The sequence below is a fragment of the Suncus etruscus genome, chromosome 16 (genome assembly GCF_024139225.1).
Source record: "Suncus etruscus isolate mSunEtr1 chromosome 16, mSunEtr1.pri.cur, whole genome shotgun sequence".
Lineage (NCBI taxonomy): Eukaryota > Metazoa > Chordata > Mammalia > Eulipotyphla > Soricidae > Suncus > Suncus etruscus.
The window spans coordinates 31,742,584-31,768,855 of NC_064863.1; the positions used below are offsets into that span (position 1 = coordinate 31,742,584).

General features: G+C 36.7%; 1 protein-coding gene across 1 annotated transcript in view; it reads left to right on the forward strand.

The window, feature by feature from the left end:
- Window positions 1–26,272, forward strand: part of NWD2 (NACHT and WD repeat domain containing 2) — a 201,474-nt gene that overhangs the window by 68,187 nt on the left and 107,015 nt on the right. The gene's annotated exons all lie outside the window — the stretch shown is intronic.

Here is a 26,272-nt window from a genome sequence, read left to right on the forward strand (position 1 = left end):
TGACGTGTGCCAATCTCTGGGGTGTGAGGTGGAACCTTATAGTTGTTTTGATTTGCATCTCCCTGATGATTAGTGATGTGGAGCACTTTTTCATGTGTCTTTTGGCCATATGTATTTCTTCTTTGTCAAAGTGTCTGTCCATTTCTTCTCCCCATTTTTTGATGGGATTAGATGTTTTTTTCTCGTAAAGTTCTGTCAGGGCCTTGTATATTTTGGAGAATAGCCCCTTGTCTGATGGGTATTGGGTGAATAGTTTCTCTCACTCAGTGGGGGGCTCTTGTATCCTGGGCGCTATTTCTTTTGAGGTGCAGAAGCTTCTCAGGTTAATATATTCCCATCTGTTGATTTCTGCTTTCACTTGCTTGGAGAGTGCAGTTTCCTCCTTGAAGATGCCTGTAGTCTCAATGTCCTGGAGTGTTTTACCTACGTGTTGTTCTATATATCTTATGGTTTCGAGTCTGATATTGAGGTCTTTCATCCATTTGGATTTTACCTTTGTACATGATGTTAGCTGGGAGTCTAAGTTCAATGTTTTGCAAGTGGCTAGCCAGTTGTGCCAACACCACTTGTTAAAGAGGCTTTCTTTGCTCCATTTAGGATGTGTTGCTCCTTTATCAAAAATTAGGTGATTGTATGTCTGGGGAACATTCTCTGAGTATTCAAGGCTATTCTACTGCTCTTAGGGCCCATCTTCATTCCAATACCATGCTGTTTTGATAACTATTGCTTTGTAGTAGTTTAAAGTTGGGGAAAGTAATTCTTCCCATATTCTTTTTTCCAATGATTGCTCTAGCTATTCTAGGGTGTTTATTGTTCCAAATGAATTTCAAAAGTGCTTGATCCACTTCTTTAAAGAATGTTATTGGTATTTTTAGAGGGATCACATTAAATCTGTTTTATGCTTTGGGGAATATTGCCATTTTGATAATGTTAATCCTGCCAATCCATGAGCAGGGTATGTGCTTCCATTTCCGCGTGTCCTCTTTTATTTCTTGCAGCAGAGTTTTACAGTTTTCTTTGTATAGGTCCTTCACATTTTTAGTCAAGTTGACTTCAAGATATTTGAGTTTGTGTGGCACTATTGTGAATGGGGTTGTTTTATTAATGACCATTCTTCCTTATTACTATTGGTGTATAGAAAGGCCATTGACTTTTGTGTGTGAATTTTGTAGCCTGCCACCTTGCTATATGAGTCTATTGTTTCTAGAAGCTTTTTCATAGAGACTTTAGGGTTTTCTAAGTTGAGTATCATGTCATCTGCTAACAGCGAGAGCTTGACTTCTTCCTTTCCTATCTGGATTCCCTTGATATCTTTTTCTTGCTTAATCACTATAGCAAGTACTTCCAGTGCTATGTTGAATAGGAGTGATGAGAGAGGACAGCATTGTCTTCTGCCAGAATTTAGAGGAAAGGCTTTCAGTTTTTCTCCATTGTGCACAATATTTGCCTCTGGCTTGTGGTAGATGGCCTTAACTATAATGAGAAAGGTTCCTTCCATTTCCATCTTGCTGAGAGTTTTGATCAAGAATTGGTGTTGGACCTCATCAAATGTTTTCTCTGCGTCTATTGATATGATCATGTGATTTTTATTTTTCTTGCTGTTGATGTTGTGTATTATGTTGATAGATTTATGGATGTTAAACCAGCTTTGCATTCCTGGGATGAAACCTACTTGATCGTAGTGGATGATCTTCTTAATGAGGCATTGAATCCTATTTGTCAGGATTTTGTTGAGGATCTTTGCATCTGTATTCATCAGCGAGATTGGTCTGTAATTTTTTTTTGGTAGCATCTCTGTCTGGTTTAGGTATCAAGGTTATGTTGGCTTCATAAAAGCTAATTGGAAGTGTTCCAGTTTTTTCAATTTCATGAAAGAGTCTTGCCAGGATTGGTAGTAGTTCCTCTTGAAAGGTTTGAAAGAATTCATTAGTAAATCCATCTGGGCCTGGGCTTTTGTTTTTGGGCAGACATTTGATTACTGTCTTAATTTCCTCAATAGTGATGGGTGTTTTTAAATATGCTAAATCCTCTTCATTCAACCATGGTACATTATAAGAGTCCAAAAAATTATCCATTACTTCCAGGTTTTTATTTTTAGTGGCATAGAGTTTCTCAAAGTAGTTTCTGATTACCCTTTGAATCTATCCTTTTTCATTCCTAATATGAGTTATCAAGTTTCTCTCTCTCTTTTTTTGTTAGTTTTCCAGTGGTCTATCAATCTTGTTTTGTTTTGTTTTGTTTTTTCAAAGAACCAACTTCTGCTTTCGTTGATCTTTTGGATGTTTTTTTTAGTTTCCACTTCATTGATTTCTGCTCTCAGCTTTGTTATTTCCTTCTACCTCCCTATTTTGGGTCCTTTTGTTGATCACTTTCTAATTCTATGAGCTGCATCATTAAGCTATTCAGGTATGCCCCTTCTTCTTTCCTGATGTGTGCTTGCAAAGCTATAAATTTTCCTCTCAGTAATGCTTTTGCTGTGTCCCATAGGTTCTGATAGTTTGTGTCTCCATTGTCATTTTTTTTCAGGAAGGTTTTGATTTCCTCTTTGATTTCATCTCGGACCCACTGGTTATTTAGTAGCAGGCTGTTTAACTTCCAGGTATCAAAGTTTTTCATCTGTGTTCCTTTGTGGTTCACATATAATTTCAGGGCCTTGTGGTCAGTGAAGGTAGCCTGCAAAATTTTCTATCCTCTTGATATTATGGAGGTATGTTTTATGTGCTAGCATGTAGTCTATCCTGGAGAATGTCCCATGTACATTGGAGAAGAATGTGTATCCAGGCTTCTGTGGATAGAGTGTCCTGTATATATCTACTAGGCCTCTTTTGTCCATTTCTCTTTTCAGGTCTAGTATATTCTTGTTGGGTTTCAGTCTGGTTGACCTGTCAAGTGTTGACAAAGCCGTGTTGAGGTTTCCCACAATTATTGTGTTGTTATTGATATTATTTTTCAGATTTGTCAACAATTTTATTAAATACTTTGCTGGCCCCTCATTCAGTGCATATATGTTTAGGAGAGTGATTTCTTTCTGCTGTACGTAGCCCTTGATTAATACAAAATGTCCATCTTTGTCCCTTACAACTTTCCTATGTATAAAGTTTTCATCATCTGATATTAGTATGGCCACTCCAGCTTTTTTATGGGTGTTGTTTGCTTGGAAGATTTTCCTTCAGCCTTTTATTTTGAGTCTATGTTTGTTCTGACTATTCAGGTGTGTTTCTTGTAGGCAGCAGAAGGTTGGATTGAGTTTTTTGATCCATTTAGCCACTCTGTGTCTCTTAACTGGTGCATTTAGTCCATTGGCATTGAGAGAAAGAATTGTCCTGGGAGTTATTGTCATCTTTATATCGAAGTTTGGTGTGTCTGTTTGTCAGTCTTGTCTTAAAGTAGGCCATTCAGTTTTGTTTTTTTTTTTAAGAATGGTTTTGAGTCTGTAAAGTTTCTGAGCTGTTGTTTGTCTGTGAAACCATGTATTGTTCCTTCAAACCTGAAAGTGAGTTTTGCTGGGTGCAGTATTCTAGGTAAAGCATTTATTTCATTGAGTTTTGTCACTACGTCCCACCACTGCCTTCTGGCCGTGTGTGTTTCCGGTGACAGGTCTGCAGTAAATCTCAAGGATGTTCCCATGAATGTAATTTCTCTTTTTGATCTTGCTGCTTTCAGAATGCTGTCTCTATCTGTGGGATTCATCATTGTGACTAGGATGTGTCTTAGGGTGTTTTTTCTGGGGTCTCTTTTAGTTGATACTCTTTGGGCATGTAGGATTTGATCGCATGTATTCTTTAGCTCTGGTAGTTTCTTTTTAATGATGTTCTTGACCATTAATTCTTCCTGGAGATTTTCTTCCTGGGTCTCTGGGACTCCAATGATTCTTAAGTTGTTTCTATTGAGCTTATCATAGACTTCTATTTTCATCTGTTCCCATTTTTGAGTAATTTTTTCATTGTTTGATCATTTGCTTTAAGGCTTTTTTCCAATTTCTTCTGCTGTATGGAATTGTTATTCATCTCATCTTCCAGTGTACTAATTCTATCCTCAGTTTTTCTTCAATTTATCTACAGAGTTTTTCAGACCTGTTGTTTAATCTAAAATTTCAGTTTGCAGTTTTTTTATTTCTATCTTCATATTCTCTTGATTCTTATTAGTGTTCTCTTCTATACTTTCTTTGAGTTCTTTGAACATCTTCCATATTGTGACTCTAAACTCCTTATCTGAGAGACTGACTAGTTGGTTGGTCATGTTCAAGTCATCAGAGTTGCCATCATCATTCTCTATCTGGCACTGGCCTGCGTTGTTTCCCCATTGTCACACTTGTATTGTGGGTTTTTCTACGTGTTGGGGTTGTATTCATTGGCTATATGATGTGCAGGGCCACAAAGCGAAGCAGAGTGGCTGCGCTCCTCTGGCTCCTCCCTTTATGGGCGTGTAAATTCGGGGTGCTGGCATCTGAGTTCCAGCAGAGTTCAGAGGCTTCCCCTTTCTGGGCATGTAGACTCCCCTCCAGGGTAGGCTCCAGGGAAATTGAGCCGTCCTCAGATGAGCCACACACAGGATGAAATCAGGCCGCAAATGCAGCACAGCACAGAAGACAGGGAGATAGGGGTGCTTGCATCTGAGTTCCAGCAGAGTTCAGCAGCTTCCCCTTTCTGGGTGTGTAGACTCCAAGAACCATAGTTTTAAAAGTTATTAAAAGTTGAGTTTTGGGCATATCGTATTTTAAAATCAATCCTACCACCAATGTCAACTTCCATCCCCAGTGCTCCCATATTTCATCATCCCACATACCCCCAACAAACCTCCACAGCCCCTGGCTGCCACCTTGGCATGCAAAATTTGGTGATAGCTACGACATAAAATAATTTTAATTGAATCATTCTATTTTACTTTAAAATTCTGCGAGTTATAAGTTTATGCTTCATTATATATCAGCATTTGTATTTGCTAAGTTAGGTTCTCCCCTAAAATCAATTTTGTCCTTTAGCATACAGTTAACACTTTTTATCCGATTTAATCTTCACCATTTTTTTCTGGTAACCACTAATTTACTTTTATAGTCTGAAAGGTTATTTTATTTAGTTCATTAATTTGTTTTATTTCTCTATATCCCACATATGAGTGAAATCATTATGTGTTTGTCTCTGTTTTATTTATTTTACTAAGCACAATATGCTTTAGATAAATCTATGTTGTTGCAAATGGAAGGATTTCATCCTTTTTATAGTTGAGCAGTATTCCGTTGTGCATATATCACACATCTTTATTGATTACCTTTCAGCAGGCACTTAGGTGGTTTCCATATCTTGATTATTGTAAATAATGTGGTAGGAAAATGATGGTGTCCACGTTGTTTCTAATTACTGTTTTGTTATTCTTTAGATAAACACCAAAAAATAAAGCCAAGATTTATTACTTAAGACTTATTCACATCTAATTCTGAACTAGATCGAATGGATACCAAGATAAACAAGACTTATAGAACTTATGGCCTGAGATACATAGGCCAATAAATTGGCCATATAGCTACTGTGTTCAGAAAATATCTACCGAGCCTATACTACTCAACTGCGGCCCACGGGCTACATAGTATAATTGTTCCTGTTTTGTTCCTTCACTTCAAAATAAGATATAAGCAGTGTGCATGGGAATTTGTTCGTAATTTTTGTCAAGTTAGTGAGTCAACTATGCAGACCATCTTAGTAGTGCACCACAGGTACACATGGGCTCTTTGGGAGGATAAAGATAGCCAGAAGATTTTTCTAGTGGGAACTAATGATGACATCAAAGACTAGGTAGGAATAAGGTAGGAATGTGTAGAAACCACTGAATATCATGTATGACATGTTGGGAAAATAAATTAGTAGACATCAAGAAGGAAAAATGAAGGCCAAGGGAGTGGGATTAACTCTATAAAGTCATATTTATCATGAGGAAAAAAAGTAATGGGCATGTTAAGTCTGTGTCATTTTCACTTTTCATACTTAAAGTAACACCTGATTTGTTGGATTAACTCTTGAGTTTCCAGAATTAATTGTGTTGTGTTTCAAAAAGAAGTGGTTCTGATTTTCATCATTAACTCTTGGGAAAATGAAAATCAAAACAATAATAAAAGGTTAAAATAATAGTACAGCAGGTAGGGTGTTTGCCTTGAACATAGCCAAACTGGTTTTGATCTCTGTGCCCATCAGGAGTGATTTATGAGCACAAAGCCAGGAGTAACCACTAAGGATCAACAAAAACAAATATAAAGAAATGGAAAATAACAATAACAGTGATATCAGCTCATGCCAATTTAGACTGGCTATTATTAGAAAAGAAATAAGTGTTGGCAAAATAGGAGAAAAGGAAATTCTAGTAAAATCTAAGTAGGAAGATTAGTTGGGGCAGCCACTATGGAAAACAGTATGGAAAATTCTCTTTTAAAAAAATACCTGAAATGGGCTGGAGTGATATTATAGCAAACAGAGCCCTTGCCTTGCATGCAGTCATCCCAGGCTAAATCTTCAATATTCATATGGTTCTCTGAGCATCTCCAAATGATGCTGATCCCAGGAGTAAGCCCTGAGCATCAACAGACAAGGCTCAAAATAAATAAATAAATAAATAAATAAATAAATAAACCCTAAAAATAGAACAGTAACACAATCCAACTATTTCATTTCTCTCACTTATACAAAGAATATATAGAAACATTAATTTAAAAATATGGGCTGGGGCCTGCGAGGTGACGCTAGAGGTAAGGTGTCTACCTTGCAAGCTCTAGCCAAGGAAGGACCGCGGTTCGATCCGATCCCCGGCGTCCCATATGGTCCCCCCAAGCCAGGGGCAACTTCTGAGCACTTAGCCAGGAGTAATCCCTGAGCATCAAATGGGTGTGGCCCAAAAAACCAATGTGTGTGTGTATATTTATATATATATATATATGGGGCCAGAGCAGGTAGGATGTTTTGCTTTGCATGTAGCCAACCCAGTTTTGATCCCTGGCATTCCATATGGTCCACAGAGCCTTTCAGGAGCAATTTCTGAGTGTCCTATCTATATCCTTTATTGGATGTTTGTCTGTAAATTTCCCTAAATCATTTTGTAATTTTTTAAAGACTCTTGTCATGAAATTATGAGAACAAAATAGTAGTCACCAGTGGAAAGGGGGAGAAGGAATAACCAAATTGATATTTATGAATTAATAGTTTTATATGAAAAAAATAACCAAATCATATGAAGGTACTTAGTTACATGACATTGAAAAGGAAACTGGACTTTCAGTGAAGATTACTAGATAAGGCTTACTTGTGTCAAATTATAAGGCTGTTCACTTGAGACTCTATATATCATTATGAACTAATTTTATTTTTAAACCATTTTTTTGGTTTTGTTTCCTATATTGGAATTTATAGGTGACATTACAATAGTGTTTATATTTGTTTTTGATGCACAAAACTACTGCACCTTCACTACCAGCAAAGTGCTCAGGACCCTCCACCATTTTCCTCTGTCATTTTTCTTGCAAAATAATTTCATTCCAAGACATAGAATGCCAACTAGAGTTAAGAATGATAAGACAATGTTTTGGGTTAATTGCATGTCATAGAAAGTGGAGCTCTGCATAATTGAGAATCCTGAGAGCAAAAACAAAGTGGAGAAGAAATTGTTAACTGAAGACCCAAATTTAGCTTTCTTTAGAGCTCCCAGATCAGTCTGGGTTTGTCACAGTGATAACCAGACTAAGATTGGCCTTCCCTTGATAGTCATTTTAGCAACTTAAAAAGAATTAAAGTTATCAGAGCTCTTATCTTTGGAGCTCTTTGATTTCCTTGCATTATTTAATCTCTTGTAATAAAACCAATAGTTTTTTATAGCAAACTATCAACAATGTAAGTATTGTGAGGTTTTTTGCAAAAATGTCTTTATTCCAGGGCCAGAGCAACAACAGCACAGCAGTAGGCCATTTGCCTTGCACACGGCAAACCCAGGACTGTCCTGGTTTCAATCCCTGGCTTCTCATATAGTCCCCCAAGCTACCAGAAGTGATTTCTGAACACAGAGCCAGAAGTGACCCCTGAGCGCCAGAAGGTGTGACCCAACCCCCCAAAAGAACAAAGCATTTATTTGGCTGAATGATAGCACAACAGTAGAGTGAGCACCACTGGATGTGGCCTATAATCCAAAAAGATAAAATAAAATAATAAATTAAATTTAAAATAAAATAAATGTCATTCTTTTTTTTAAATAAATGTCTTTCTTCAGATAATGTTATATAGAAATAAATTCTGAGTTATTCAGATACTGCATTGAATTGCATATTATTGATGATAAAACCTACATTATATTTTTGTAAAGGTAATTTTAATTATATCAGTCTAGTGGACTCTGCAGGTATTTACTTTTTGTTTTATGAATTTTAAAGGAAAATGTTCCATGAGAATATTGAGCACTGAATATTTTATTTGAAAGCAAATGCTAAAAGTATTTTCATAACATTCAATATTGATACTTGGGGGAAAAGTAAAGTGAAAACACCCTTTAATGGATGAAAAGGAAATGGTTATAACCTTTAGCTGTGAGTAGTCTTCAGTTCACTCTAATAATAATCATAAATGCATTAGCATGAGAGAGTGGCTTCTACTAAAACTTATTATGTTTCACCATTTTCTTTTGTGTAAAACCATATTAATATTTTCCATATGATGTGATAGGACAAAGAAAGCTTTCCTCTTTGGTGATAAGACCAGATTGATGCATGCATAAATATATACCATATTTTCCAGCGTATAAGACGACTTTTGAAACAAAAAAAAAAAGTCAACCGAAAATCAGCGGTCGTCTTATACGCCGAGTATATCCCAAAAAATGTTTCAATATGCCGCAATTCAAAAATTGTCTGAATATTGCCACAAAACAAATTTTCCAACTCGATCCTGCACCAATCACTGCAAGGCTGCTCGGACCACCTCTCTATCTCAGCCAATCCAAGCAGGCTTTTATGCATGCAAATTAGACAATGTTCTGCACCAATCACTGCCAGGCTGCTTGGACCGCCTCTCTAACTCAGTCAATCCAAGCAGGCTTTTTATGCATGCAAATTAGACAATGTTCTGGACCCGAATCTACACTGTCAAAAGCCTGCTCAGATTGGCCAGAGTCAGAGAGGAAGTCTGTGACAATATATATAACCTTTGAACCTTTGCTTGTTGTGATTGGCTCACTGTGGTACATACAGTTGTAGCATAGGAACGTTCTGTCTGATACAGCGAATATAGGCCTAAACCTATGTTTTAACTAATTAACTAATTAGGGGGTCGTCTTATACGCTGGCAAATACGGTAATGATCAAGGTATTCAAACTTACCTCAGAACATTAAAAGCAATGTGCCATGTATTATGTACTTCTGCTATCACCTCTTTTTTTTTTTCTGAGTTAAATTTTTTGATTTGGCCTCACTGAAAATATTGGATGAATGTGAACTGTCGCCCTAGAACTAGACCTCTACTATAAGATCTCTGTGTGTTAATATCTAAACATCACACAGCATTAACTTAAAATAAAAGACGAAGTTGTTGCAGACTAGAGTTAATAATCTTCCTAAAGTATTTTAAAGTACTGGACATTCATTAGGATGTCCAATGACTTCTCTCTCCCCTTGAAGATGCCAACAGAAATTTCCAGGTGCTCCCAAACTACTTGCAGAGAAATGGAACTTCTGAGTCTCATCTGACCCATCACCTTCCAAATCAAACAGGTATCAAGATCCCAGGGGATCCTGACATGTATGGAGAGATCCTTATCTCATTATCTAAGATGCCTATATATATATATATATATATATATATATATATATATATATATATATATATATATATTAAATCTGCTTTGGAAGATAGAATCAATAGGTTAGTGTCCAGAGAGTGGGTTAGCACTGGAATTAATATCAATAGCGGCTTCTGTTTGATTCTAGTTTGTTTTCCTTCTTTTTTAAGCCACACCATTGGTGCTCAGGAGACCCTGCAGTGTTAAGAAGCAAACCTGAGCCCCCACCATAAAAGGCATGCACTCGATCCTTTAAGCTACCTCCCCAGCTTCTAGTATCAACCTCTTTCATAATTATTTTTGTTTTGTAATATAATTTGTTTGAATTTTTCAGTAGTTTTTTTTATTATTTTCCTTAATTTTGAAGTAAAATTTTTAAAAATATCTTTTCCTGTCTTGAAATGATCAAAGGAGGGACTATTTGTCATATTTAATACCACATGCTTTTTTGACTTTTAGATATTTGTGTCAGTATCTACCCACAAAATGCTAACTTTCTTCAGGCATGGGGACAAATTTCTCATATTTTCCATATTTCTATAGGAAAATATATTGTACTTATAGTATGCAATACATATTCACTAAGAATTAAACTTATTTGTGATATTTAAGAAATTCAAGTTTGTTCTGAAAATCACAGGAACTATTTTTAATGCCTGATTGATGTCTACTTATAACCTTAAAAACAATCATGTCAACTTAAATATAATCTTCCAATTTGACAATTGTTAACTAACATCAGCTCTGTCATATGAATATTTTATTATTTGTGTATTTCATGTATCAAAATAGATAAATTGCATTTCTCCCAAGCTGTGTTCATTATATTAACTCCCTCTACAAAATCTATCTCTTGTGATTTGTACAGTTTATTTTGTGATCACATATTCAATTGTATGTTTACTTAGAGAATTGTATTGACAATGTGTAATGAAAGAAATTTATATAAAGATGAATATTTGCTTTTGCTAACAATGATGAGGGTTTTAAGTGCTTTCTTATTGATGTGGAATAAGCTTTCATCTCCTGTTATTCCTATAAGTGTTGCAAACAATGTATTATTGGCTGAAACTGAACACATATTAAGCCAAAGATATAGTGTATTTAAAATTTAAAGAGATTTTATTATTCAGAAAACCAAACTACTCTCACTTAACTTGAACCCTTCCAGTTTCATCCATGTTGTATCAAAAGGCAAGTTTTTACAATCCTCGTAGCTGAGTAGAATTTATTTATATATTATTTAAACACACACTACAGCTACTTTATCTACTCCTCTGTTGTTGGGCACTGTAGTGTATTTTCGTAAGATTGTTTTAGCCTGTCGTCCCACCTAGATCTTCCAGGTGGGGGCGATTGAGGAAAGAATAAAGAGCTTGTGGGCGAGGGGAGAAAAACTTTTTGGCAGAACTGAAGGTTGGCTCGGTTGTTGTTATGGAGTTGGCATCAGAACTGTTAAAAGACTCGCCTCACCAACTTTTGTCCCCCAACCTTTGTATCCGTCTAGATCATTTGCTGTGGAGAATTGTCACTTAGGCTTCCCCCAGGGGAGGGAACGGAAGAATGGGATTTAATCTCCCATTTTGGGAGATATTTCTGGACTCTCAAATCACCAACAAGGGGTTCAACATCCCCAACAGGGCACCTGCATTGTTTCAGTATCTTAGGTAAAACTACAATGAACAATGTACATAGGCATGCATCTATGTTTTTAAATTAGTATTTTGGTGCTGTTTGAGTCAATCCCTAAGTAGAATTACTGTATAATATAATAATGCATTTTTAAAATTTTAAGGAACTTCTATATTGTTTTCTGTAAAGACCAGATCCTTGACATTCACACCAACTGTGAATGAGGGTTCCTTTTACAACATCCTTATTTACACCTGTTTCTGACTTTTATTTTCTTTTAAATGGAAGGCTATTTACATTTGTGCTTTAATAATAGCTCTCTCACTTCTGCAATGGTGTCCGGATACAACACTTTGAGAATTGGTATGTTTTAACTTTAGTCTGCCTATCCTTGACTGGAAGCTGAAGTTATTTTAGAGTAATGCTGGATACTAAGTCCTTTATAGCCTGGGGTGAATTTACAAGGACTTCCCAAATTTCTAGACTTTGGTTTTTTGTTTGTGACAAAGCAAGTTTGAAGGGAAAATGCTGCAATTAATAGATATGACTATCTGTAAATATGCCCATCCTGCTTTATGGTTTATGAAGTATATAGAAATCATTCAAAACAATAAATTTTAAGAAATTAGTTATAAGTACTAATGAAGTAATATATAATGAAGTAATAATAGTAATGAAGGATCTTTGACACATGGTGACAGTGAAGGAGCTGTAAATGTTTAATTTTTGTGAAGGGTCCCCTATTCCTGGTTCAGTGCTCAGGGATCACTCGTAGCATTCATATATTGTTCTAGGGATCAAATCTAGGTTAGCCTCATGCAAGACAAATGCTTTAACCACTGTACTATTTCTCTATGCCCAAGATATATCATAGCTTCATATTATAAAATTAAAAATTAATATTATTATAAACCACAGTACCTTGATGATAAAAACTAAATAATTTCATAGAGTCAAGGATAAAATTTAGTGAAGAATACTTGCTTTGTATGTGTGAAGCCCTGGGTTTGAATCCTGATAAAACAAAATTAAACTAAAATAGTCATAAAATATTGGAACTGCACAGGTCTTAAAAGATCATCCCTGTATGCTGTAGTCTTTCATTCCAGAAAATGGTCATATTCCCTGTGTTTGAATGTTTACAGTAATAGCTAATCCAGCTTTTAAGATAGCCTAGTAAGCTGAAGCACTCTAGCCCCAGTTATATTTTTTCTCATTTTCTCATTTGGAAACTCTCTTGATGAAACTTGTCAATTGCTCTGACTCAGAACATGTTTTAATAATAGATGCCAGCATAGAGGCAAGTTTTACTCTGAACCCTGTTCCTGATACATTAGCTGGCTTTCTTTGCTATAATATTTTTCTTTTCTTTTAAAATTTAGTTGCTAAAAAAATTTTGTCTTTTGAGCCACATCCAGCGTTTTGTTTGGTTGGTTTTTGTCCCTGGGCCACACTTAGTTTTGGTTAGGGTTTACTCCTGGCTTTATGCTCAGGGGTCACTCCTGGTGGGACCAAGGGGATATATATGGTAATGGAGATTGAACCCAGGTTTGACACATGCAAGTGAAGCACCCTACCTACTGAATTATTTCTCTAGCCCCTTAAGAATCTTTTAAAATGTTACTTTAGGCACCATGATTATAGCAATAATAATAGCAGGTTTTCATGCATAAAATATTCCAAAACCACTCCCTCCACCAGAGTATAAGCTTCCATCCATCATTGTCCCATTATTAGAGATAATGTCCAATTGTACCCCATGCTCCCTACAGTGATATGCAACAACACCCTGATCATTTTTTTAATTTTAATATCTTTACTTAAGCACGTGGTTACAAACATGTTTGTATTTGAGTTTCAGTCATTGATTTTTTGGGTCACACCTGGCAGCACTCAGGTGTTACTCCTGACTCCACACTCAGAAATCACTCCTGGCAGGCTCGGGGGACCATATGGGATGCCAGGATTCGAACCAATGACCTTCTGCATGAAAGGCAAACGCCTTACCTCCATGCTATCTCTCCAACAGGGTTTCAGTCATTAAAAAGTGCATCCTTCTGCTCCACATCAGCCTGACATCAACGAAAGAAATGCACAGACTCCAGAGCCTTTAAATATAAAAGCCTGATATCAACTATAGCTAAAGTGTGAAAAAGTTTCACCGGGACCTTGAGAATGACTGGAGTTGGATAGACTGGTATGCCTGGAACCCAGAGTCTGTCTTATGCCAATAAACTTCTGGGGTGAGGCCTTTTTGTAATCAGGTCAAGGATTTTTTTTCCATTTTCTCCATTTTTCTGGACCTATGCAAACATTGGCGATTGCCACTATCACACCTTTACTATATTTTTTTTACTCTTATCCTTTAAGGAAAAAAAAATACAACTTACTGAACTTAAAAACAAATGACTGTAGTAGAATGCCTGTCTCGAATATAGGCAGGGGATGGGAAGGGGGGAGGGGGTAATGTTGCACTGGTGAAGGGGGGTGTTCTGGTTATGACTGTAACCCAAATATGATCATGTTACTGAAATAAAAAATATATTTAATTTTAAAAAAAGTAAAAACAACAACAACAACAAAAAAAGTGCATCCTTCACCATCCTTCTCCAATGCTTCCTTCACCAGTGCAACCTTCCCACCACAGTTGCCTTCTTATCTCCACCCCACCCCCACCCCCTGCCTGTTTTCCAGATAGGCATTCTATTTCTCTCACTCACCACCATTGTCATGATAGTTGCTGGTGTGGTTATTTCTCTAACTGCACTCACCAATGGAAAGAACAACTTCTGCTAAACATACTGACTCCCTCTAACATAAAATTTTTAAACCTTGCAAAATTATATACTTCTCAATATTCCATCATTGCCTTTTCTTTCTAGTAAAATGATATTCATGTGTTTGAGAGTTCCCATAAATTATACATAATTTATAAATGTTGCGATGATTTAATTAACTCATAAGAATAATGTAGAAATTTCACATTTTTAAATCAAAAGAAATTTAATTTTGGTCTTATATACAGGACCAAATTATTGTGCTGAAGATATTTTTATCTTGTAATTTTATTTTATTTTATTTTATTTTTTGGTTTTTGGGTCACACACAGCAGTGGTCAGAGGTTACTCCTGGCTCTACGCTCAGAAATCACTCCTGGCATGTTCAGGGAACCATATGGGATGCTGGAATTCAAACTAATGTCCTTATGCATGCAAGGCAAATGCCTTGCCTCCATGCTATCTCTCAGCCCCTATCTTGTAAATTTTTAATCCTCCTTTTTGGTATATATTCCACACAAAATCTGACTCTCTTTTTGTTCTTCTTATGACATTATCTCTAATGTGATCCTATGATTCCACTAACTTCATCTCCTATGTTACTTGGCTTTTAATTTTTCCAAAGTTGTCTAATACATGTCTAATACTATGTTTTAAACTTCTAATATCTCATATTAAATAATTTCACTCCTTCCTTACCCAATGTCTGTCATCCCTTTTGCTATACTAGATACTATATGTTTGAGTCTTCCAGTTTGTAAGTATGTTTTCATAGTTTTTAAGTTGATACACAGACATGATTACTCACAGATTATATGTTTGTGAATTATTTCACTCACTAAAGTATGTTTGTCATTCCCAAATCCATGTATCAAGTGCTCAAAGAATATGATTTCATTCATTTTCATTTTAACATTAATGAGACAGTTTGATCTCTAAGCTTTATTTAGGCAAAAGGTATGATGCTATTGGCCAGAACTAACAATAACTGAGAAGCCTTTAAACAGAAGCTTAAAGATTATATAACTAAAATATGAAGGTTATGATGGATTAGTTGATGACAATATTAGAACTAGAAGTTTGCAGAAGCCTATGTACTGTTTTAATGGTAATTTTAGACTTCCAGAAAAGAAGCAACAATAGCTGCTATTGTATTTTTTTATCCACTGACAAAGAATTTACTCAAACTATATTGTTCTCCAGAAAGGCACAAGGAACTTAGAAAGTTTTCACTTTCTATTTTTATTTATTTTAAAACTTTATTGATAGATTGATTGGGTTTGGAGCCACACCCATGAGTGCTCAGGGGTTACTCCTGGCCCTGCTCTCAGAAATCACCCCTGGCTGGCTGGGGGAACATATGGGATGCCAGGAATCAAACTGGATCTCATCTGGGTCAGCTACATGCAAGGCAAACGAATCACCACTGTGCTACCTCTCTGACCCCAAAGTTTTCATTATTTTACATTTATTTTTATTTTTTTCTTTTTTTTTTTATTCTGGGGCCACACCTGGGGTGTGGGGTGATACTCAGGGACTACTCCTGGCTATTTGCTCAGAAATCACTCCTGGCTTTGGAATCACCATATGGGATAACGAGGATTGAACCGAGGTCTGTCCTTGGTCAAGTGTGTGCAAGGCGAACACCCTGCTGCTATGCTATCACACTTATGCCAAAAGTTTTCATTTTTAAAAAGATGCTTATTGATTGAAATTCTATGGTTCACAATACTAGTCATGATTGTTTCTCATGCACACAATCCCAACACCACACCCATCACCAGTAAACCACCTCACTCATCCAAGAACCCCCACACCTCTCCCTTCTAACACCCTTCAGCTCAACTGTGTGTCTCAGGTTATGTTGCTTGGTTCTTATCACCCTGTATTTTTCATATTTCATATTTCATCTTTCCTCTACCAGGCCTCATCTAAATTTTCACTGCAGAAGTTCAGAGTCAGTAGGTTAGTAATGGTAGATTTTCAATTCCTCTTGTGTTTGAGTGTTGCCTTCCAGTCAGTCAGGATTTTAAGTTTACCATGGCTCTCTGTAGTTGTTGAAGTCCTTACTTTCTTTGTTAAATTCAAATGAAGCCACTGCCTTATTAAGTCACTGGAAGGTTCTATTTGTCTCCTTTAAGATGAGGATTAGGAAGACCAGTCCATAGTAGGAAGCTTGCCACAAAGAGCAGAGAGTGCAATTAGAGAAGAGACGAGTAGTAAAATGAAAATTGGAAAGTGATAGTCGGAACTGATCACTCTGGACAAGATCTGAGCGCAGTAGTGCAAACCACGGTGTCAAAAAAGAAGAGAGAGAGACAGACAGAGAGAGAGAGACAGAGAGAGACAGAGAGAGACAGAGACAGAGAGAGAGAGAGAGAGAGAGAGAGAGAGAGAGAGGAGAGAGAGAGAGAGAGATAATGATGTAAAATGCTTGACCCCAGAAGCAGTCAGTGGAGAATGGGTGGGAGGAAAGAGATCATCAGAGAGGGTGAGAAATAAACAAGTGACATTGGTGATTGGAAATGCACACTGTAGAGCTAGTTGTATATTGTATGACTGTAACATAATCATGAACGACTTTATCTGTGGAGGAAAAGTAATGTAGTATGAACAAGTTAAAAAAAAAAGAACATTGACAGAGTTTTTCCATTTTCAGACTCATTGGATTCTTGTTCATTGAGCCTATGACATTCATAATTTGACCTTTTCTTTTTTTCTTTAAAAATTATTTATTTTTATATTTTTAATTTGACCTTTTCTTACCTGGTGGGGGGTTAGAAAGATTTATGATTAATGAAAGTAGAGGATTATGGGAGAAACCTCCCAGGCAGCTTACTCAAAGTTCACTTGTTTTTCATGCATAATCAAGTTTCAATTTGTTTTACTCCTCTGGCCTTTCGTTGATTTACGAAGCTTTGTATGTTTATTTTGGCAATTTGTAGGGTTTTATTACTCATGATCACAAAGAAAATGTGCCTGGTTCCTCATTCCATACTCTTTCATAGATTTTTGCAACATCAGCTCAGTATCTCATGACAAATAATGCTGTCAGGAGTAGTTCAGAAATGATAATTTGAAAATTGTATTAGGTTTTGATTTATGTTGCTGTCTATATGTAACAAAATAATTTCTTTGTTGGGTTTAATTAATTTGGCATTATAATAGCATCCATTTATTTATTTATTTGTTGAAAACTATTGAGTATTAATTGCTATAATTTTCATGTTAATAAAGATGTGTTAGAAAGTCTCTAATTTACAACTTAGTGGGATAGACCATCAAAAAGTAAAATATAGGACATAGTATTATGTCAAATGAAAAAAGTACTCTGGAGTGGACAAAATTGCCTCTGAAGAACAAAAGTTTGATGAAACAGTGGGTTGTCTTTGATAGGGACTAAGAAGGGTAATGTTTGCCAGACTGAGAGTCTGCAGTCAATAGGGACTTCTGAGGCTGGAAATCAATTTCCAAAATAAGAAAAGTCTCTAAGATGTGTTAAGATGAGACATAGGTTCAAGTGAAAGCTAAAAATGCATATTCTGGGCTGGAACAATAATATAGTAGGTAAGGCATTTGCCTTGCAAGCGTTTGATTCACACATCTCATATGATCCCCTGATCACCACTAGGAGTGATTTCTGAATGCAGAGACAAGAGTAAGCTCTGGGCACTGTTGGGCATGGCCCAAACACAAAACAAATACATATTCTGGAAAGTACATAAGGAAGAGCAGAATATAGAACAAAGTTGAAAGAGGGATTTACATCAGCTGTACATTCTGGTCTTTTTCATGTTGATCGCCATTCACAGGCCATGATCTTTAATAATAAAATTGGATCTTTATTTTGTTTTGTCTTAGGATTTTTATCTTCAGCTTTGTGAAACATAAGACTTTGATGAAGTACTGATGACCTTCCTTATCTGTGAAATATAAAAAAAAACCTTAGTAAGGGAATAAAAGGGCTGGAGAGTTAGTGCCAGAATTAAGGCATTTGATGGCATGTGTCTCACCCAGATTCCATTCTTGGCATTACAGATCAAGAACCACCTGAAATAATATTTGAGCAAAGACCAAGGAGTAAGCCCTGAGCAACAACAGGTGTGGCACTAAAATTAAAAAATAAATAAATAAATAAATAGGGGCCAGAGAGGTGGCGCTAGAGGTAAGGTGTCTGCCTTGCAAGCGCTAGCGTAGGACAGACCTTGGTTCAATCCCCCGTTGTCCCATATGGTCCCCCCAAGCCAGGAGCGATTTCTGAGAGCATAGCCAGGAGTAACCCCTGAGCGTCAAACGGGTGTGGCCCAAAAACAAAAAATAAATAAATAAATGGTAAATAAATAATGGAATAAAAGAATGGCCAATAATATCAGAGTCTGAACTGGATTTGTAAAATGGAGCTGTAGGGATGACAGGATACTTAAATACAGTGGTAGAGGCAAATACTCTGGTAGTGAGTGTGGCATAGCATCACTATACATCTGAAACATAAATATGAGCAATACTTTAATTTGTGGCAAGTAACTTAAAAATATTTAGAATGATGATGAAGAGTAATCAAGTAGTTAATATTTGGATACAGAAGATTGAGAGTTCATCAATTCAAAATAGAAAATACTCAAATAGGGGGCCAAAGCAATAGCATAGTGGAAAGGTATTTACTTTGCACATGGACAACCCAGGACAAACTGGGGTTCAATCCAGGCATCCCATATGGTCCCTGAGCCTGCCAGGAGTGATTTCTAAGCATAAAGTCAGGAGCAACCTTTGAGCGCCTCTGGGTGTGCCCCCGTTCCCCAAAAAAAGAAAGAAAAGGCCTGAGTGATAGCACAGCAGTAGGGCATTTGCCTTGTACATGGCCAACCTGAAATGGACCCGAGTTCAATCCCTTGCATCCATATGGTCTCCCAAAGCTGCCAGGAGTGATTTCTGAACACAGAGCCAAAAGTAAACCCTGAGCACTATGGAGTGTGACCCTAAAATAAACAAAAGAAAAAAGAAACAGAAAATACCCAAACAAACATTTTATTATAAAATTGATAGAATTTAATGACTGTAAAATTATGGAGAATGAATGCAATGGTTGGGCACATAGCACTAAAGTTCTTAAGATCTACTTAATAAGAAGTCAATCCAAACAACAAAATCTAGACAGGATGTATCTATGGATGACTGGATAAGGAATAATGAGGATGAATTCAGGCAAGAGAAACCCTCCAGAAACCTGGGAGACCAGATTGGAGTGACAATTTTAGTGTAGGATATTAGGGGAATCCTAAATAAATTTTCTGCATTTTCAAGGGGAAAATGACTTTAATATCCAAGGCATTAAGTTTGGAGAAATCCAGAACAGTGAGATTTTCTAATCTACCATGGCCTTCCTGGCACTGTTTAGTTTGTAAGGAAATAGGAATTAATCTAATAAATCTTCTTAAAGTAAAATTGAGACTCATTAAAGATAATGATGTTGATTGATAATTCTTTCCTGACAATATTTTCTTGGTGGTAATGCAGAGAACTGTATAAATATCTTCACTGACTCTGAAGTTATCAAGGAATTATTTAGAAAGCAAAAGCTTTAAAACCTAGTAGAGCTGCCAAAATATTTTATTGCAATTTTTTTCAAGCTTTAAATTGCTGGACAGATACAGATGGGCACAATAAGTAGAAGTAGAGAATAATTATATATTTTGTCTCTGTTTTACACTTTTTTAAAGGTCCATTTTATGTGTAGCATTCTGTGACTTCATTTTTCCTGTCTATGACATTCTAATTGCCAGCCACCCAGATTTATTATCAATATGAATCAGATTTTTTAATTTAATTAAGCAGACTTAACTGCCACTCATCCTGATTAAGCCATTCTATCTTAATTTCTTTTTAATTTCCAGAGCCAATCATATTTTAATACAGACACAGGAAAATCTGAGTAATTTTTGTAGTGTAATAGCACCAAATACCTGCAATATCTATACATAAGCTTCCTTTTAATTTTTAAAAAGATTCATCACAATTTGGCAGAACGCATTTCAATGGCTTGCCTTAAGTGCAGGAATCAGAACTTCACATTTGAGTTCATTCACCAACTTCATGACACTCAGTCTCAAAATCATGTAATTTATTTTCCAGAACTCCACATCTTCTTAATTCTATATTCTTCCAATGGCTTTCTGTGTCTGCAGGTAATTACAGAGAAGAATTGCCTGTCAGTTCACTCTTGTCAATGGTGTATGTAAGTGTTTTTCCATCCACTCCTTTCTCCACTGAGCCTGACTCTAATCTCCAAGTACGCTGCAGTGAATGAGATTCAAGAGCATTCTGATTCCATTTGAATTCACTCTGTCATAGGGGAGACGGAGAGTCAATAAAGACTAACAATAGACATGAAAATATACAAAAATCATGTAGCTTAAGAAAGTTTGGTGGCTTCAGGATGCAAGACTCAAAGTAGGCTTGACCCCTGAATGGCAGAAATGTCTCAGTGCCCTAAAGGATAAAGTACCAAGTACTCTAGGAAGAAGTCAGGGTAAGCAAAAGCCCATGGCTGTGAATGTGATTCAAAACCAAATGAAGACCAGTGCTGCTGACAAAGGCAGAAAAAAGTAGTATAGGTCAAGCTTAGGGAGAAAAGAGAAGGTTCGGGCTGTGGACTTCAACCCAATTCCAACCAAGAACTGTGTGAGGGATTTAAACCAGAATATGATATGATTGACAGTCTTCAAAGACTAATCTGGTTGCTCTATTGGAAACAGATTGAGTGGGGCAGGGATGAAAACAGAGGGTCCAGATGAGAGAAAATTTGTCTTGCTCTCAATTAAATAAAATTACAAAAGATAAAATGATATGAATGGTACCCCTTCAGTAACAATATTGCACACCACAGTGTCTAAAAGGAAAAAAAAGGAAGAGACAGGGAAGAAAAATGTCTGTCACAGAGGGAGTCAGGAGAGAGGGAGCAGGAATAGAGAAACTGGAGACATAGTGGCAGGAAATGTGTGCTGGTGAAGCGTTATACATTGTTATTGAAATTCAATCATGAACAACTTTTAATAGTAAAAAAGAAATTAGAAAAATTATATGACAAAAAATTAACTAAATAGTGAAACAAGGTTTTTCAAGATAAAAAAGAGAGTGAATGAGAGATTCATTCAGTGGCATATATTCAAAGGACTAGAAATAATCTGTGTTGGCAAGGATGTGGTGGAAAAGGAACCTCTTATACTGCTGATGAGAATGTTATCTTGTTTGTCTTATGGAAAACAGTATATACTATAAAAAAGTAGACTAGTTAGAGTTTCTATATGCCCCCAAAATTTCACTTATTGTTATCTACCCCCCAAGAGGCAATATATATTTATTTAAGATTTGTACACAAATATTCTCAATACAGTGCTTAGCTAGGATTTTAGAACACTCCAGGTGTCCAACAACAGATGATTAGGTAAAAGAAGTTGTAGTAAAAACACAACAATAGAATACTATGTAGACACAGGAATGTTGAAACCACACAATTTAACATGGATGAATCAATGGTCACAAGTGAATATTATCAGGACAAAGATAAATATCTAGTATTTTCATTTATCTGTGGAATATAAAATAACTGGACAAGGAAAAGTAACAAAGGTAGGCAAACCCATGACCCTAGATTACAAAAGCAGAAGTGTCAAAAAAGGAAGGAAATAAAAGAGAGAAGCAAGGAGTCAGAGAGATGGCATGGAGGTAAGGCATTTTCCTTGCATGCAGAAGGTCAATGGTTCGAACCCTGGCATCCAATATGATCCCCTGAGCCTGCCAGGAGCAATTTCTGAGCATAGAGCCAGGAGTACTGAGTGCTTCTCGGTGTGACCCAAAAACCAAAAGAGAGAAAGAGAGAAAAGAGAGAGAAAGAGAGAAAAGAGAGAGGAGAGAGAGAGAGAGAGAGAGAGAGAGAGAGAGAGAGAGAGAGAGAGAGAGAGAGAAGCAAGAAGATTTGATCTTCTGGAGGTAATAGAGGACTAAAGGCAGGTCTTGGACATGTATTGTAGAGGCACAGTATGAGTATGTGTCTAAATTGCTAGAGCCAACACTACAATAAGTCTGGGACTCAACTTATAATAATTAAACTTAAAAATATGTCTGTAAAAGAAACAGGGTAGGGTGGGAAAGAATCTGGGTTCATAGGTAGAGGAATATCGACCCTGATGGAGAGATTGGAGTTGTTATTGTCAATAACTTCATAAATCATGGTACATAAATTAAATATTTTTGAAAGTTTTATTCATTCCTTATTTATTTAGTGCTGGAGCAAGAGAATTTGTGCACTGAAAAACCCATCAAGTAAGACTCAGATATTGTCATTATACTTTACATTTCAATAGTTTTTACAGTGTTTTGGGGGTAGTGTGGGCCACACCTGGCAGCAGTCAGGAGTTATTCTGTCTCTGCACTCAGAAATCGCTCCTAGCAGGCTCAGGGTACCATATCAGATGCTGAAAATTAATCAGGACAGGCCTGGGTCAACCTCATGCAAGACAAATGCCCTATTGATTGTGCTATCATGCTGGTCCTTTTTGGTATTTTTTGGCATAGTTAGATATATTTATGTAGTTCTTTGGACTTAAGTCAAAGTTCTTTAGCTTAGTGTCCATATGACTTTGGGAATATTTTGTAGTTCCTCTAAATTTTACTTTCAACTTATAATGCACTTTCAGCTGCAATGAAAGTATCTTATCATGAGTGACTAAGAAAATACATATAGCTTATATACTTAGCATATTAGTAGACTACAGTAATCACTCATTAACAGCTTTATTCCTCTCTCTCCTTTATCTTCTACATATTCATGGTTCAGTACATAATAATTAAGCAATTTTGAAATAATTATAAAAACATCTTTCAGGGGCCGACGAGGTGGCGCTAGAGGTAAGGTGTCTGCCTTGCCAGTGCTAGCCAAGGAAGGACCGCGATTCGATCCCCCGGCGTCCCATATGGTCCCCCCAAGCCAGGGGAATTTCTGAGCGCTTAGCCAGGAGTAACCCCTGAGCATCAAATGGGTGTGGCCCAAAAAATCAAAAAAATATCTTTCAGAAAAAATTTCTGTCCTCTACATCATTTATTAATTTTACGTGCTATTGTAATGCTATTTAAAATGCTATTATTTGAATTTTTTGTTAGTTTAGTTTATATTTTTCTTCATATCCTGAATAATGAAGAAGCTTTTTCACATTAATTTTTTAGTTATAAATTTGGCATGCAACTATTGATGAGTTTTGTGTAGTTGGGGACTCTTCTAGAGGTACAGGGGCTTATTTTAGGATATAACTACAGTACTCATGAAGTTATGAGAGATTATTGTTTTTTCTCTCTCTAATTTTTGTAAATAGTACACTAGTATTAATTTTCATAGTTTTGACACACCAAGTTACTGCACCTTCAACCTCCAGCGAAGTACCCAAGACTCTCCATCACTATCCTTATTTATGTTTCTTCCACCTCTTCTTCTCCACTGCTTGATTATCTCAGTTTTGCAATCCAAGCCAAGGACTTATGGTTCAATACTGTCTTGTTTTGTTTCTGTGTCTGATAGATTAATGAGATCATCGAATATTTATTCTCCTCCCTCTAATTTATTTCACTTAACCTGACTTCCAGTCCCATCTATTTTGCAATAAACTGCAAGATTTCATATTTCCTTAAAGTTGCATAATAACCTATTGTGTTTATATTCCACCACAATTCTATTGTGACATTAGTATTTGGGGCCTTTTAGTGGGGCAAGAAAGGATGATGGTTTGATCCTAATTGTATAAATCACATAAAAGCTTCATAAATCTCCCTCTACCAGTATCCTAACAACACATGCTCAGGTGTGAGACTATCTTTTTTTGGTGCTCCTTTATCTATTTGAACTTAGGTTCATGTTGAATCTGAGGTAAAAGATATTATTAATTGTGATCCTAGGGTAACTTGACTCTATATTGCATCTTTCATTGCTATGTAAATACCAGTGCCTGTCACTGTATCAGCACACAGCTGCATTTCAGACTTTCAAGTTGGTGATTTGCATCTGCAAGTGGGCTGGAGAACACAGAAAAGTAGAGTAGATCAACATGGCATATGTTGGATTTGTGTGCACAGATGTGCTGGTGAATAAGGAGGAATGACTGTTGCATGGGTTTCTAAATTAGCAATGTGCTGTGCAAATATTCCCAAGTTGGGCCGGAATTCTAGTACATTGACTAAATGTTTCTTTTCATGAAATAACACATTAGCCCAATTGTAAAACAAGGTTCTCAGCTTTTATGGGAGTTAGTTGGGCAAAAAGTGGCCTCCCTTTCTGGGCCAATAAGGTTGTCATTGTGGATGTGAAAATGCATCTAGCCCTGCTGGCTTCGGATCTCTCTGTGTGCCAGACATTTCGCATAAATAAATGCATCTCTGTCTCGTGCTCCTTCTGTTTGCAGGTTCATCCTTTCTTGTACTTTCCTACTGTTTGGATCCTGAAATGTATTTTACTTGGATGCTTTTACATGGGGTGACATGTGTAAACCAACTCCTCTCTGTGATATAACAGGAAGCCTCTATGCCCAGAGTAAAGAATGTGGCTGTGGTAGACAAGCCAGCCAGGAAGTTCTCAGTTCTGGCATGTGCTCATCTGGATGTTTGCTTCCACAGTTTGTCTCTTCATTAATCACTATCGGACTGCCTGGATGTTGGATTGTATTTTTCAAGTGCTATCCTAAAAAGTAATTTTTAGATTGTTTTTAAGTACTCTGAGAAACAAGGATAGAGCCAGGACTTTTTTTAAAAAACAAAATATATTACTAGTTTGTATGATTTTAAATGTTAAATCATGGGCTTAGAACACTTTATTGCCTTTCCTCTTTTTAGTTCTATAAGAGCATGGCTAGTCAGCAGCTAATGTGAGCTACATACTCAACTTTCACACACACACACACACACACACACACACACACACACAAAACTGATGAGGGAAAGGTGGGCACAATACCACCATATTGACCTCTTGTACACACCAAGCAAGGGGCACCTCTGCTCCCTTGCATTGTGATGAACCACTCTGTCCCCTATAACCAAATAGTCCATCATTTCACAGCAAAACACTCCACCCTTTTTTACTTTATTTAAAGAAAATGCATCGCATAATTAACATAGTGACTATAATATATTTGCTTCAAGATAAGTAAAAACAAAATAACTGAAAAAGGTAGAAAGAAAAAGAAAAAAGAAAAGAAAGTTTAAAAATTAAAAGAAAAAGTACAGTAGAAAACAGTTTTGAAAATTATTGTGTCTCCAGTGAGGTCATTAATTCAGTGACAGAAGGTTTAGTAAATTCTTGTTAGCTGTTCATTCTGTTAAATTGTTGTGTTCCTAGAGGAATGAAAGCATTAAACAAATGAAGTTGTCCAGAAAGTCAAAAAACTATTACTGAAAATGCAACTTTTAGGGGCATGTAATCAACTGCCAAGTGTCCTGGAAAATAGAATATATAGGTGGAGAGTGCTGGTGGGATTAATCGAATCCCATTCCCATTCATTATACTCCTTGTTACTCATTGGTTGGAAACATCTTTGACTGTAGTACCCTGGATTGGTGTTTAGACCACCTGGTCCCACCTCCGGATGTGGTCTACTCCTTCCTAATAAATACTTGGGGTTTCAGGAAAACGCCCTCTTGTGTTTCTAGAGTCCCACTAAGTTTCCTGCTTCTTTTGTTTGTTTGTTTGTTTTTTGTTTTTTGTGGTTTTTGGGTCACACCCGGCAGTGCTCAGGGGTTATTCCTGTCTCCAGGCTCAGAAATTGCTCCTGGCAGGCACGGGGGACTATATGGGGCACCGGGATTCAAACCGATGACCTCCTGCATGAAAGGCAAACGCCTTACTTCCATGCTATCTCTCCGGCCCCAGTTTCCTGCTTCTTAAGAGCTGAAGGCTTACATGCCGGAACTCCTGAACCTGTTTCACCCTCTTTAATGTGTGTGGATTGTTTTCTACAATGGCATTTGCTTCCAGATCCACATCTTTCCAGTGTCCTGAATTTGGAACTTGAGACCTGACTTT